The sequence below is a fragment of the Stegostoma tigrinum genome, chromosome 1 (genome assembly GCF_030684315.1).
Source record: "Stegostoma tigrinum isolate sSteTig4 chromosome 1, sSteTig4.hap1, whole genome shotgun sequence".
In the NCBI taxonomy this organism is placed as follows: Eukaryota; Metazoa; Chordata; class Chondrichthyes; order Orectolobiformes; family Stegostomatidae; genus Stegostoma; species Stegostoma tigrinum.
The window spans coordinates 114,853,909-114,869,469 of NC_081354.1; the positions used below are offsets into that span (position 1 = coordinate 114,853,909).

Here is a 15,561-nt window from a genome sequence, read left to right on the forward strand (position 1 = left end):
AGTTCTGGTCACCGCATTATAAGAAGGATGTGGAAGCTTTGGAAAGGGTGCAGAGGAGATTTACTAGGATGTTGCCTGGTATGGAGGGAAGGTCTTATGAGGAAAGACTGTGGGACTTGAGGCTGTTTTCATTCGAAAGAAGAAGGTTGAGAGGTGACTTAATTGAAACATATAAAATAATCAGAGGGTTAGATAGGGTGGGTAGGGAGGGCCTTTTTCCTAGGATGGTGACGGCGAGCACGAGGGGGCCTAGCTTTAAATTGAGGGGCGAAAGATTATAGGACAGATGTCAGAGGTAGTTTCTTTACTCAGTAGTAAGGGAATGGAACGCTTTGCCTGCAACGGTAGTAGATTTGCCAACTTTAGGTACATTTAAGTCATCATTGGATAAGCATATGGACGCACATGGAATAGTGTAGGTTAGATGGGCTTGAGATCGGTATGACAGGTCGGCACAACATTGAAGGGCCTGTACTGTGCTGTAACGTTCTATGTTCTATGATCTGATCATACTCAGCTCCACTCGCTGCCTTATCCCTATAAACCTTTATTCCATTAACAAACTCTTTCAACGTTCTACATACTAAATGACAGCCTCTATAAATACTTCAGTAAATAATCCACAAGTTCATTAACCTGACAGAAGCAACATCTCATCTATCTGGGTGGCCCCTTACTTGATATTACATCCTCCAATGCTAGAGCATACCAAACCAAAAATATGTTTCAATAAAGTCATCTCTCAGTCTTCTAATTCCAACAAGTACAGCACAATCTACTCAATATCTGACAAGACAGTCCTCCATACCCAGCGAACCTTCTCTGATCTGCCTCCAATGCCATTGTAACGTTTCCTTAGGCAAAAAGGAGACCAGAACGTTTCAAATTTGGTATAAGTAGTGCTTTGTAAAAACAATACAATAGTTTCCCTCCTTTTATACAACATTCCCTTTGAAATAAATGGCATTTGAATTACTTATTATCTGAACTTGAACATTAGCATGAATGCACAAGGACTCCAGAGCAGTGTTGCTGCTTTTTGGGGTCTAATTTTCCCCAATGTGCAAAATACACATTTTCCCTTGTTATATTCCATTTGCTAAATTTTTGCTCACCATTAACACGTCTACATCGCTCAACCCCTAGAATAACCACTTGCTCTCCAACCAGAGTGTTATCTGCAAGCTTGTCAATAACACATCCACAGTCATGCAAGTCTTTAATGCACAATGACAAAATCAATAACTGCAGTTCCAATACGGATTCCTGTGACACTTCACTAGTTCAGATTACCATCCCAAAAATGCCCTTTTTATTGCAATTATCAATTAGCAAGCCCTCTACCTGTGCAAATACGACAAACACCATAGGCTCTATGGTAATTCAAATGCCTTGTTGAAATTTAAGTATTAGTTCTTCTGGTTGCTTATTTACCCTGGTTGTTACCTACTCCAAATAAAATGCCAATATATTTATCTGGCATAATTTCCATTATGACATCGTGGCCTGTGCTTTGAATTTTTCAAAAAAATTCATTCATAACATGAAGGTGTCATCAGCCAGCACCAACATTTATTGCCTATGTGCAGAGGGCAGTTAAGAGTCAACCATATTGCTGTGGGTCTCGAGTCATACATAGGTCAGACCAGTTGAGGAAATTGTCAATTGGTGAACCAGATAACTTCTTCCAACAATGGATTTGTGGTCACCATTGAACTCAACTCCAGATTTTTAATAAAAAAGTCACAGCCACCATCTGCCATGACAAGATTCAAACATGGGTTCCCAGACATTATCTGGGTCACAGGGATTAAACAGTCCAGTGATAATACCACCAGGCCATACTCTCCCTAAAGGATCAACTTTGTTAAAATAGGCTGAAACATATTAAACTACTGGCCTCTTATCTAAAAAGGAGATCTAAAAAGAATGCTATAATCGGCAGTTTCCCAATCCTCTGGCACTTTCTAGAATCTAAGGATTCTTGAAAATTACTACCAGTGCTTCCACTATTTCTGCAGCTACTTCCTTTGCTATTTCCAGGATGCATCCCAACAGGTGCAGGGAACATGTATTTTGCCCTAACAGTCACACTAGCAGTTCTTCCTCATGAGATATACATGTCCCCTCTTCCTTTTACCCATTGATAGTGTTTTGAATACTATTTGTACATTACTCATCATAGTAAACAGAGTATGTGTTCAACTTGTCTGTTCTTTCCTAGCTCTAACTCACCTGCCTCATTTTCCAAGGCATTGAAATTCACATTGACCTCTTGCTTTAAGAGAGATGTGTTTCGATATTACTCAAGTCCACCCTTAGTTTATTTTTTGCTGTACATTTGGAGTCATCTTCTATGGTCACTTAAGATACTTGAATAATACTCCATCTTACTATTAAGCTTGGTCATGTTCATTCTCTTTCGATCTGATGTTATACTTGAAACAATTAGCTAACCACCCCACTTAGCTTGAACCCCTCAAAATGATGTGACAAAAACATTTGGTGATTCTCGCTACCAAATTAAAGCTCTCCAGATGTCCAATTTAGGGGTGTTATTGAACAGCTAACCTGAATTTTGCTGGCATACATATCAGTGTCAGCATAGGAACCTGCTATTAAAACACAGGCACAGTGGGTAGAAAAGATTTGGAAAATTGGTTCATTCCTGCACAGCCTCCCAACACAATTGGGCATGTATGTTCAAAAATAATGACAGGTGCAGATAGTTCATTCCAGTTCATAGCCCAATGGTTTTTTGTTGTTGTCTTTGACTAATTTCCAAAACCTTCAGCCAATGGTTCCTAGTTCCACACGGGAACAGAATAGGCCATTCAGCCCTCAATCTATCCAAGAAGATTTGGTATCAAATCCGCACTCTAACATGTCCTAATTTATCCAATTAGCTCATCTCTGGCAGGTAATCTACACAACTTGTTTATTTTTCCATCCTTCCACAACAGTCAATATCTAGAACAAGTAGCCCTGAATGCTCCAACAGAGCTAATTAGTCAGTGATGGAATTCTCTCATTACATCTATTTAGTGGCAAGCCAGCCATTTATTAAATTGTAACATTCATGAAAATGGAATTCCATAGTTTGCTCTGTGGCAACATTAAATTCTGCCCAGAAATTTTCCAAGGTTAAAAATAAAACTGACAAATGACACACTGGTTTTGCAGACTTCAAAATGGAGCTCCAATAAAGAACCAAAAAAAAGTTCATTTCCAAGTATCACTTGCCTATCACTGCTTTCCCTACTCTCAAACCTAGGATAGGAGAAAGGTTTATTGTAAAGTTTTCAGTAAGTAACTCAGGACAACTTGAATGCAATGCTCACTGAACAGCTGTTCAAAAGGAGACAGTTAAAATTTCACTAAGTTGTGATGGAGAAAGTAGATTATAAAACAGAAGTGCTGATTTTTAGTTATATTGTATGGAAAAACAACTGAACGATTTAAGCTGTGGGGGAGACGCAGTGAGAATAAGTAGAGAGCAGTTGAATATCTGTACTACTGGAATTCAGGCAGAAATCAAAGGTATCAACTAAGTGTTGAATCAGTGGTCTGGAAGAGAGTCCCCAAATGCGCAGTGGCTCAGAAAAAGCCAAGTGCTTTGATTAGTTCAAGAAAGCAGAGTATGGGATTTGAAAACCATTGTTGCCTTTCCCTCATTCCTGGTTTGACGAGTCAGAAAACTTCAACTCAATCTCTCTACATAAACAGCCAGACTGAGTTTCTCCAGCATTGTTGGAAAAAATCTGAAACAGTTGTTTCTTCATGTATTTGATGTCAAGTGAAGAAAAATTAAATACCTTGGAGTGGCTGTCAACAAGACCTCTTGTACCAATTAAAAGTGTTCTGGAGTCTATGACAGCATACGCTCAGAACAGTGATCAACCAAAGCAGGGGTAAGTTGTCATGGACTGCCTTGACAACAAGTAGTTTCAAGGCCAGATTGACAAAAAAAAGTCAAAGAATTGTAATGCCTTTAATTGAGATTTGATGGTCATGTCACCAATGTCTGGAGGGGAGAGTCACAGATCTTTCTTGATCACAACTATCTAACATGTACTGTTGGACGTCTGGTCACACTATGATCTATTTTTACTACAATACAATTCTGAATGTTAAAATCAAAGTTAAATGTATGTTGTCCGTTACTATGCATTACAAGTTTAAGAGTTTAAAAAGTTCATTGCCGTTTGTTCAAAATAGTGGAAAATCATGTGCCTTCATTCTCAAGTCCCTGGACCAAAATAGCTCTTGTCTACTCAAAAATTGACATGATTACTGGTGCCTAACCAGCTCATAACATTTCAGTGGTCTTGTCTGGCATCAAAATGTTAGCTGCTAGTTCAAAACATCCTTACTGTTGGAGTGTGGGGTTTTGGCAATAATCCCAAATATACCATACTTAAAACAGTGTTCTCAGCTTGAATAATCTTTTACAAAAGGCAGGAAAAGTGCATTTATCTTGGTTCATATAACCTCCTTGAAAACTGTATAAAACTTAGTTCATATTGACTACCATCTTGCCAAAGTGCACTTAATTCTCTGGTTTGAGTCATCTGCCCTTTGTGCCCATTGCGTCAGTCTCAAGTGCTCTTGAAGTCTGATTAGGATTAGTACTCGTTATTTAACAGCAACCCATTTGTTATAAAAATGTCACTGAAGTCAAGACAGTGCAGCCTCTATTGTCAATGACATTTAGTTTTCCAAAGTGTAAAGCTCTTAAATTTGTTATACTGTTAGAGGGCAAGTTGTAATTCTCATGTGCAGTTTTTTTTTAAAAAAAAAGAAACGGAACGTGGGCTTCAAAGTTTTAATATTCTGACATGAGGCAGCTTCTCAATTAAGATGCGAGGCACGAACAAAAACAAAGGGGCGTAAACAAAATGGCAAACAAAACAATGCCATCCTCAAGACAAAGATTTAAGGATAGAGAACTCATGCAGGCTCCACTACAAGTGAACAATCGAAGACAACCCAGTGCGGATTTGGAGGAACAGAGTGAACCAGGAAAATTGACGTTTCGGGTCAGGACCCCTCATTTTTGCCCGACGGCAACTTTCCTGTTCCTCTGACGCTGCCTGGCCTGTGTTCCTCCAGCTCGTGTCGTCTTGGACTCTGGCAAGAGCTGCGCTCGCTCCTTCGGAATAGAACAAACGAAACTCTGAATAGGTGAAATAGAATGCACAGTTTTAATCAGGTGGGCGTGGACCAAATAAACCACCTATGCTAGACTTGCAAAAGCTGACGGGGGCTAAAGGCATTTACACAAGACTTGTAAAAACACTCAGGAGGCATTAGAAGTTACAGAATCGGACTTCTATTTTTGGAAGGAGGAATACAAAGATTTGACTACCAGGTTTTCCACTCTGTAATGTGTATCAATGTAATACCTTTGACATGAAGCTCACTCAAGTTGGCACTGAGCCAAACGGAGAGAGTCGAGTTTGACGCCTTGTAAAAGAAAAATTGCACGGTCAACTGAAGTCCTAGCTAGTCCCGCCCCCTTGACCAGTCCGTCCTCCCCGGACTGACCTATCACCTCCCCACCCATAGTCTCCTCTCCACCTATTTTCTCCTCTATCCATCTTCGGTCTACCTCCCCCTCTCTCCCTATTTATTTCAGAACCCTCGCCGATGAAGGGTCTAGGCCCGAAACGTCAGCTTTTGTGCTCCTGAGATGCTGCTTAGCCTGCTGTGTTCATCCAGCTCCACACTTTGCTATCTGAAGTCCTGGCTGCTTGGTTATTTGAAGGCAGTTGACAGTGGTAATGAAAAAGAGAATAGGAAATGGTCGGCTAAATTTCTGTTCAGCTCATTGCTGGATCTGAAACGATGTGACTTTAAATCAGAAGTGTTTAAGTTGCTGTAATTTACAATACGTGCTAACTGTCACTTTGGTTACAGAGCCTACTCCAGGAACGTGAGCATAATAATACAGAAGAGCATTGCGCTCAGTTTAAATTATTTCGAGAGAAAGCACCAGCAAGTCCCAAATGACCAGTTCACGTAAAATTGTTAAATTTTCGCAAAGGTACTATTTAAAAGTTTAAAAACCAATTGGTGAGTTTGTAGAATTTACTGTCAGTTTCATACAAACAGATTTAATTAGTTCTCAAGCACGTAGACAGCCCACGGAAGTTAACGTTTTAAAGAAAATTTGAGACCCATTAAGAGTAATTGTTTCAGACAAGCTTGTACCGGGTTCTGAGCGGCAAATAGTAGTTTTGCATTGTGACAACATACAAATATTCAGGTTGCTACAACTCTCAACTCTTTTTAAATGCAATCTGTGTAAGAGGCAATATTACATCATCCCATTAACATGCGAGATCCAGAAACAATGCACTTATCAACTTCAGGTGCCTCAAAGCAAGATTTGAGCATCTTGAAACCACGCAACACTAATCAGTGACAGGCATTGAGTGCAAAATCAAATATCCTAATTAAACAGTTTTAAATAGTGACAACAATCCAAATTGATGTTAGATTTGGGGGGAGAATCCTCATTACAAAAATGACTGAATACACAGTTCAAAGTCAGTAAGTGTGAGGCTGGATGAACACAGCAGGCCAAGCAGCATCTCAGGAGTACAAAAGCTGACGTTTTGGGCCTAGACACAGCTCAAAAACCATACAAGAGCTCATCTTGACCTCTGGACAGCCTGAAATTTGATCAGACAGTGAAAGCTTAATGTCACAAAGACAATATGAAGGCATTATTATTCCAAAGACAATACTGACTATCCAAATGGCAAGCCAATGAACCCAAGTTCAGGGAGCAGGTTCATGCAATTAAACTAGAGAGGGAAACAACTGCTGTTCACAAATAGGAACTGTTTTGTACGTGGCTCAAACTACTAAGTTTACAGAATGTCAAACTATTGGAAACTAATAGCTTTAAAAAAAAAAGTGTTACCAAAGCCACATCAAGAATAAGCCAAGCACAGTGGATGCATTGGAACACTACAATCGGCAAGATCCTCTTCTGCCAACATTCCCTTCTGCCAATACCATTTTGACTCCATGACACTGTTTTCTTAAAACAGAAGCCAAAAAAATCCTGAAATCCTTGTACAGTAATACTGGTGTACCTATACCACATGAACTGTCGCTGTTCAAGGCAACAGGTAAACACCAGAATGAAGTGCTGACCAAGCCAGCAACCCATCCTGCAAACAAACATCCAAAAACAAAAAATATCCACACCCTTCAAGATGACCATGGATTTCAAGATACAAATAGAACCAAAAAACAATGAATAACCCATCTACATAAAAGTATCTGGACCATAAGACGTAGCAGAAGTCAACCATTCATCCACTGATTCCGGTCTACTAGAGGTGATGATCATGGCTGATCTGAATCAATTCCACTTTCTTGCCTTTTCCATAGAACCCCATTTCTTTCAGGGGGGGAAAAAAAAACTCTCAGCCTTGAATATGCTTGAGTGACAGGCTCAACAGCCCTCTCAAGTAAACAACCCCAAAAATTCGTTACTCTCAAGAAACTCCTCGTTGATGGTCTTAAATGGATGATAGCAGAGGAGATCATGCCCTCTGGTCCAAGACACGGCCAGAAGGGGAACCAGCTCAACATATCCACCTTGTAAAGACCCCAAGAATCTCCCATATTTCAATACCATGACCTCACTAGTTTCCGATGAGCACAGGCCCAAACTACTCAACTTCATTTCATAAGACAATTCCCTCTCCCTTATCAATATCTGATATCAGTCAAGTGAACCTGCTCTGGCCAAAGTCTAGTGTCTGTATAGTTTTCTTTAGATAATGGGGAAAAACTGTTCATGGTATTCCAGCTGTGGTCTGACTAGTACCTTGTGTAGTTTTAGCAAAATACTACTTGTGTTACATTCCATTTGAAATAAAAGCCAACATTCAATTTACCTTCCCAATTAACATCTTAACTTGGATGCTACCATTGCATGATTTATGCAGAAGAGCTTCCAAATCCCTGTTTTGTAGCAACCTGCATTGAGATCATAGTTACTCCTCCATTCTTCCTCAAGTGCATAACTTTATGTTTCTGCATGTAACTTCCATCTACCAAGATTCTGCCCACTGGCAGAGTCATAGACACACCTATCTATGTCCCTCTGCAGGCTGTATAATCATGACCACTTGCCTTCCCACTTGTCATTGCAAAATATGCTACTGCATATTTACACTCCTCATCCAAGTCATTAATGCATATTTAAGTAATTGCAGCTCCAGCACTGATCTGTGGGCACTCTATTCTGAAGGCAGTACATTGCAAAGCAGCTGATCAGAAGCAAGGAACCTTGGAAATGCTTCCAAGTGTTTTTCCATGGCAGTTGGATGCTCTGCAGCTAGAATACCACCACAGATCATGAGATGAATAAATCACTTTCTTCTCTTTAAAGAGAATACAACTAAGTGGAAAGTTTGGACAGAAAAGAACAAAGAAAATTGCAGCACAGGAACAGGCCCTTTGGTCTTCCAAGTCTGCACTGACATGCTCCCTGTCACAACGAAAATCCTCTACTCTTACAGGGATGGTATCCCTCTATTCCCATCCTATTCGTATATTTGTTAAGATGCCCTTTCAAAGTCACTACAGTATCTGTTTCCACTACCACCCCTGGTAGCAAGTTCCAGGCACCTCTTTAAAAAAAAAACCTGCCTAGTACATCACCTTTGAACCTTGCCCCTCACACCTTCAACCCATGGCCCCTGGTAACTGACTATTCCACCCTGTGATAAAAAACATTGCTAAAATTTCAGATAACGTACCATCTGTGGGTTCTGATCATTTACAGCAAGTCAAATCAAATATAGTCAGATATTCAGAAAGTTTCCTGAAAACAAAATGATTGAGATGATAAGGTTCCAACTGGTGTTATTTTCTAGCTACTCCAAAGTTTATGCACCATTCAAGATGAACAAAGTTAGAGCTACGGAACAAAGCCAAAAGTCTGAAGGATGAGAAGAAATGTAATGAAATGTTGAACAGGAGCACATGAATAGCAACTTCATGTTATTATGTTTGAAAAGGAGGCGTCCACAAGGACGATCCTGAACCTCTGTTCAAATAGAATAAGCTAAAACACAAAAAGGAATGAATCGAGTTGACAGCAAACAATTCAACAGCAGTTGTAACTTATTTCAGTATGTATGTTGAAAAAGATTTTCTGGTGATTAATGTCCAATTGCAACAAAGAGAAAATACAAATATAAGAAGTGGGCAATCTGGGTACAGTAGGCAGCTGTAAAACTGGAGAACCACAGGTGCCAAGAGTAGTGGAAAAGAAGGAGGAAGGTGCAAGGTTTACCACAGCACACTGCTTTAGTTCTGAGGAGGCGCAATATTCCCCAGCCCCAAGTAATAACATGAATTACATTTCAAACCAAAGTGAAAGACTCAAACTCAAATGGAAGAGACAAGGATGTGCTAGAAATTTTGAAAAACGTGAGGATAGCTAAGTCCCCTGGGGCAGACAGGATATACCCAAGGTTGAAACGGGGTGCGAGGGAAGAGATTGCTGCTCCTTTGGCGAAGATCTTTGCGTTCTCACTGTCCATTGGAGTAATACCAGATGACTGGAGGGTGGCAAAGATCATTCCCCTTTTTTGAACAAGGGATAGGGATAATCTTGTGAATTACAGATTGGACAGTTTTACTTCTGTGGTGGGCAAATTATTGGAGAGGATTCTGAGAGTCAGTATTTATGATTATTTGGCAAAGCACAGCTTGATTAGAAATAGTCAACATGGCTTTGAGGGAGACAGGTCATGCCTCAAGTCTTATTGAATTCTTTGAGGATGTGACAAAACACATTGATGAATCTGAAGCAGTGGATGTGGTGCGTATGGATTTTAGCAAGGCATTTGTTATGGTTCCCCATTGTAGGCTCATTCAGAAAGTAAGGAGGCATGGGATTCAGGGAAATCTGGCTGTCCGGATACAAAACTGGCTGTCCAATAGAAGACAGAGGATGATAGTAGATTGAATACTTTCTATCCGGAGCTTGGTGATCAATGGGGTGCTGCAGGGATCTGTGCTGCGGCCTCTGCTCTTTGTGATCTTTACAAATGACTTGGATGAAGAATTGGAAGGGTGGTTTAGTAAGTTTGCCGAAGACACGAAGATTGGAGGAGTTATGGACGGCGTGGAGGGCTGTTGTAGGTTGCAAAGGGACATTGCCAGGTTGCACAGCTGGGCAAAGAAGCAGCAGATGGAATTCAACCCAGAAAAGCGTAAAGTGATTCATTTTAGAAGTTTGAATTTGAATGAAGGATTCTTAGCATTGTGGAAGAAAAAGGGGGATCTTGGGGTCAGAGATAACGAGAACTGTAGATGCTGGAAAATCCGAGATAACGAAGTGTGGAGCTGGATGAACACAGCAGGCCGAGCAGCATCTCAGGAGCACAGAAGCTGACGTTTCAGGACTAGACCCTTCATCAGAAAAAGGAGATGGGAAGAGGATTCTGAAATAAATAAGGTGGGGGGGGGGGGGCAGATCGAAAATGGAGCAAGAAGATAGGAGGAGAGGATTCAGACAAGTTCAAGCGGTGGGGATGGAGCCAGTAGAGGCAAGTGTAGGTGGGGAGGAGATAGGTTAGTCCAGGGAGGACGTACAGGTCAAGGGGCTGGGATGAGGTTAGTAGGTAGGAGATGGTGTGGGGTTTGAGGTAGGAGGAGGAGATAGGTGGGAGGAAGGACAGGTTAGGGAGGCGGGGACAAGCAGAGCTGGTTTTGGGATGCGGCGGGGGGGGGGGGGAGGGGGGAGATTTTGAAATCCACATTGATACCATTGGGCTGCAGGGTTCCCAAGCAGAATGAGTTGCTGTTCCTGCAACCTTCGGCTGGCATCATTGTGGCACTGCAGGAGGCCCAGGATGGACATGTCGTCTAAGGAATGGGAGGGGGAGTTGAAGTGGTTGGTGACTGGGAGGTGCAGTTATTTATTGCAAACTGAGCATAGGTGTTCTGCAAAAGCAGTCCCCAAGCCTCCGCTTGGTTTCCCCGATGTAGAGGAGGCCACAACAGGTACAGTGGATGCAGTATACCACATTGGCAGATGTGCAGGTGAACAACTGCTTGATGTGGAAAAGGGGGCAAGTGTAGCACTTTCTGCAATTGCAGGGGAAAGTGCCAGATGTAGTGGGGTTGGAGGGGAGCGTGGAGTGGACAAGGGAGTCACAGAGAGAGTGGTCTCTTCGGAAAGCAGACAAGTGAGGGGATGGAAAAATGTCTTTGGTGGTGGGGTCGGATTGCAGATGGCAGAAGTGTCGGCGGATAACGTGTTGGATGGGGTCCACTTCCATAGATCCTTCAAAAGTTGCTACCCAAGTTGATAACTTTGTTAAGCATATAGTGTGTTGGCTTTCATTGGCAGGGGAATTGAGTTTAAGAGCCGCAAGTTTATGCTGCAGCTGTATAAAACCCTGGTTAGGCCACAGTTGGAATATTGTGTTCAGTTCTGGTCACCTCATTATAGGAAGGATGTGGAAGCTTTAGTGGGTGCAGAGGAGATTTACCAGGATGCTGCCTGGACTGGAGGGCAGGTCTTATGAGGAAAGGTTGAAGAAGCTAGGGTTTTTTTTCCTCCCCCATTGGAGCAAAGAAGGATGAGAGGCAGCTTGATAGAGGTGTACAAGATGATGAGAGGCATAGACAGAGTGGATAGCCAGAGATGTTCTCCCCCAGGGCAGAAGTGACTATTATGAGGGGGCATAATTTTAAGGTGATTGGAGGAAGGCGTAGGGGAGATGTCAGAGATAAGTTTTTCTCTGTGTGTGGTGGGTGTGTGGAATGTGCTGCTGGCAGTGATCACAGAGTCAGATACTAGACACTGAAGCAACTCTTGGATAGGCACATGGAGGATAGCAAAATGTAGGCTATGTAGGATAAATAGGTCAACACAACATCATGGGCTGAAGAGCTGTAGTGTTCTATGAAATACTACCTTTTTTAAATTTCACCTTTTCAAAGCGGAGAGACTGTTCAGATTTGGCAGCATCTGGAGAAAGAGACAGATTTCATGCTCAAATCAACAAAACAGACATTCTAGACTGAAAACATGAACTGTTTCTCTCTCCACAGATGCTGCCAAGACTTAAGATGTGCAGTTTAAAGGCAATAGTTAACTTTCTGTGTCAAGGATAACTGGAACAAAATCTTAATCAAGTAAATTGCTGGGTAATTAAAAGTTTAATTTCTGATAACAATTAAATGTGGGTGGGGGGGACAGTGAAGCAAACTTGGTTAATGAAAGCTAATGTCCTTTGATACTTAAGCCTTGAAACTCACAGAAGGCAATCAGAATGAGAAAAAAAATGCATTTATAGACAATGGTGTCTAGTACCCATGAATACAGTTGGGATCAATTTCTTAACACAAATTCTCCAATTGTTTGCATATACGAAACTTGGTAGAGATTATCTGCTCACTGTAGTAAACCACATTGCTGCTCACATGACAACGCAGTTTCCAGTGCCACAATTTTTTTTCCCCTCATAAGTCTTGGTGCCTGGTACTTAAAGCAAATTAAATACGTTCAAGTCAGAATGTTTGAATAAATAATGCAAGACAGACATTACCACCTGCCCCATTTTCTCTACTACAAAATGAGATGGGGAAAAATTTCAAGTTCTCATAGTTAACTCCAAGAGACCCACATTTACTCAAATTTAAACACTGTTGCAAAAATAATTTTTTTTGCTTTACTGTTAGCTCTCAAACGTATCCCACTCAAAATCCTTTATTTAGAATAATGTCTTAATAACATGAATTCTGTGGTCTGTTCACCACAATGCAAAACCTGGTTCATTCCAGGGAGGTGCAGCAACATGCCTCCTACATTGCCAATTATTCATTGGATCAACCCACATTCAAAGTTATTCATGTAAGAAAATATTTCCCATATCCAAACATTACCAACTACTTTTTTTTGACATTCTCAATAGTTCAAGAGTCAGCAAGGTAGCAACAATTCTCTACGTAAAGCAATGCATTCCACTTAAAACAACTAAGCATTAAACATTTATTCCATTATAACACCATTCTAATTGCTTCCTCTTGCTTTAGATCCCTGAAGGTTCTGAATTATTCAGCCAGTTACCGAAAAAAGTGTCAAAGATTTGCTGATACATCAGTATTGAGATATTGGTAAACAAATAGGCATGCATTCATATGGTGCCTGTCATGTCTCAGGACAAAGTGTTTTACAGCTTGAGTGTTATGAACTGTAGGAAGTTTAGCGAAAAAAAACTACAAGTTTCCTCCAATGAGATATTCACCATGTAATCTTCTCAAACCAAGAACGTTGCACTAAATGCTAGGCTCGACATTCAGGAGAACACACCTGCATTATTTGAATACCAGGAGAATCTTGGCATTCAAAGACATCCAATTAGACAACACCTCCCAATCAGTGCTGTGGTAAAGGTCAATCTCATCTCGGTCATTGTTTTTGTTTTGCCTAAACTAGTATCAGCATTGATCATGTGCCCACAAACCTGGGCAAGGTAACCAACTACCCCATATTTTAAGAGATTGTCAGGGGTTGTCCTTATCCTTTAATTCCAGGGCAGTCAGTAGGAGATTGGCCCTTAGTGGAGTGATTTCAGGGAGAGTGCAATAATTCTTAAAGTCCAGCAGCAGGGTATTAGAACTTCGATTCTTTAAGTACCAAGTTTCATCATCTCGTCTTTTGACATTCCTTGTCCCCACCTTTCCATCCTTCTGTCCCAAGATGTCCACATTAGGTGGTTTGGCTCTGCTAAATTGCCCCGTAGCATCAGGGAGGTTGCAAGATTAAGTTGGCCAGCCATGGTAAATGTGGGGTTAGGAGGATAGTACGAGGGCTGGGTCTGGGCAAGATGCTGCACTTAAGGGTCAGAAGAGACTCGGTAAAGCGAATAGCCTCTTTCCGCATTGGAGGGATTACATGAAATCGGTGAATGCCACACACACACCCTAATCATTATGGCCAGGCTCCTGGTCATAAACACCAATCCTCCCCACTTCCCAAAACTACAGCCAAAGCCTCTCTAACCAGTCCTAATAATTAGTCATCGTGACCTCTAAACTCACGAGGTATTCGTACGAAGTAAACCGTAGGAATTGCATTAAGTTATTCACTGATTCGCTCAGGTAGATTATTTTCACATTTCCAGATGACATAGCTTGAAAAGAAAATGTAATTTTCCTTCCCTTGAACCCATTCCGAATGTTTTAGTTGTAACACCAGATTACACAGTAACCGTAGGGCAACAAGTCACGAAACCGAGCGAAGTCATGGAAACGCAGATCGGTCCGCGATTCTGAATAGTTCTCAGAAATATAAAATCTTATCGAATTAATTTTAAAAAATTATGCTCTTAAAATGTACGTGCAGTTCGGAAGAGACAGAGCTCACCAAGTAGCACATTCCAACATCTTTTTTGCGCAAATCAATTTAATAATTTACCTTACTAATTGCAAAAGTAAGCCAGTTACTAAAGGAACGAGCTGATAAAAACTTGCACGAGGTGACCGAGGGATAAAGAGTTACGAACAAAGTAAACACTGCATGAGAGAACTCAGTGACAAAAGTTTAGTTACCATGCAACAGCCAGTCCCCAGTGCAGAAAAATTTTGGCAGCTGTTGAGACACCAATCCTTCCCCATACGCAACAACCCGTGGAATGTGAACCAAAACAGTAAACCTTTTCTATGCCAATAGCTAATCAGCACTTTGTTCTTCAGCAAAACGCGCTCAGTCGTCTATTAATTAACAAAACAGAACTTGTAATAAAAATAGCTCGTTTGGTTCACGTTTTACTGACTATAGCAAGTACTTTAGTTCAGCACAAATATTAACACTCACATCAAGTGCAAGCCATCCAGTGTCAGTTATTTTATTGCAAAGTCCTTTTCAAATCGGAAAGCATTTGAAAGGAAGGGAAACAACGACGAGCCCGCACGCTGAAATGTGGGGTGTTAAACACAACTGTTTAAAATAATTCCTCATTCAATGCAACACAGGGTCAAGGGAAAAAGAGGACAAAGGTCACTTGACAGCTGCCTTTGGAACATGAGGGAAACGTTCACTTAATCACTGCAAATGTTTATACAATCCATTCATTTCCACTTTACGTACACTTGTTACTAAGGGCTTAAAGTCAAGGAGATGTCAATCACCGTTTGATAGCCCCTTGAGATATAGTAGTTGCTGTTGCAGCGGCAACACCTGGAGAAAGGGGCGTGACTGCGCCCGCACTGATCTCTGGGTCTTGTAGTTCGTCAAGGGGCTCATCGCATTCTAGTTGGCAGGTACTGAAACTAGAACATCTCGGAAAAAGGTATAGCTTAGTTCCAGTCTTTCAGTTTGAACAAGATACGACGAGGAAGTTGGGAGATTAGTTGGTCTTCGTGTTCACGTTGACTGTTTTAATGGAATGTTGATAGTTTACTAATGATGCTCTAAACTTTAGGACTGTACAATTTGTAACGTACAGGCACTAATCTAAAATTTTCTATGGTTTAAACGAGGTATGGTATCAAATGCTCCGACACCCCTTC

The 15,561-nt window shown here is 41.1% G+C and overlaps 1 protein-coding gene across 3 annotated transcripts in view; it reads right to left on the reverse strand.

Annotated features, from left to right (window-relative positions):
* The window catches only part of mtus1b (microtubule associated tumor suppressor 1b), a 168,713-nt gene extending 153,695 nt beyond the window's left edge, over positions 1 to 15,018 (reverse strand). The window contains exon 1 of one of the 3 annotated variants that reach the window (XM_048531381.2): positions 14,867 to 15,018. The gene's annotated coding sequence lies outside the window, so the exon portion shown is untranslated. Of the gene's footprint in view, positions 1 to 14,467; positions 14,546 to 14,601; positions 14,679 to 14,866 lie in introns of those variants that run through there. The other 2 variants (XM_048531374.2, XM_048531357.2) reach the window with 2 other exon arrangements.
* Between the last annotated feature and the right edge of the window lie 543 nt (positions 15,019 to 15,561).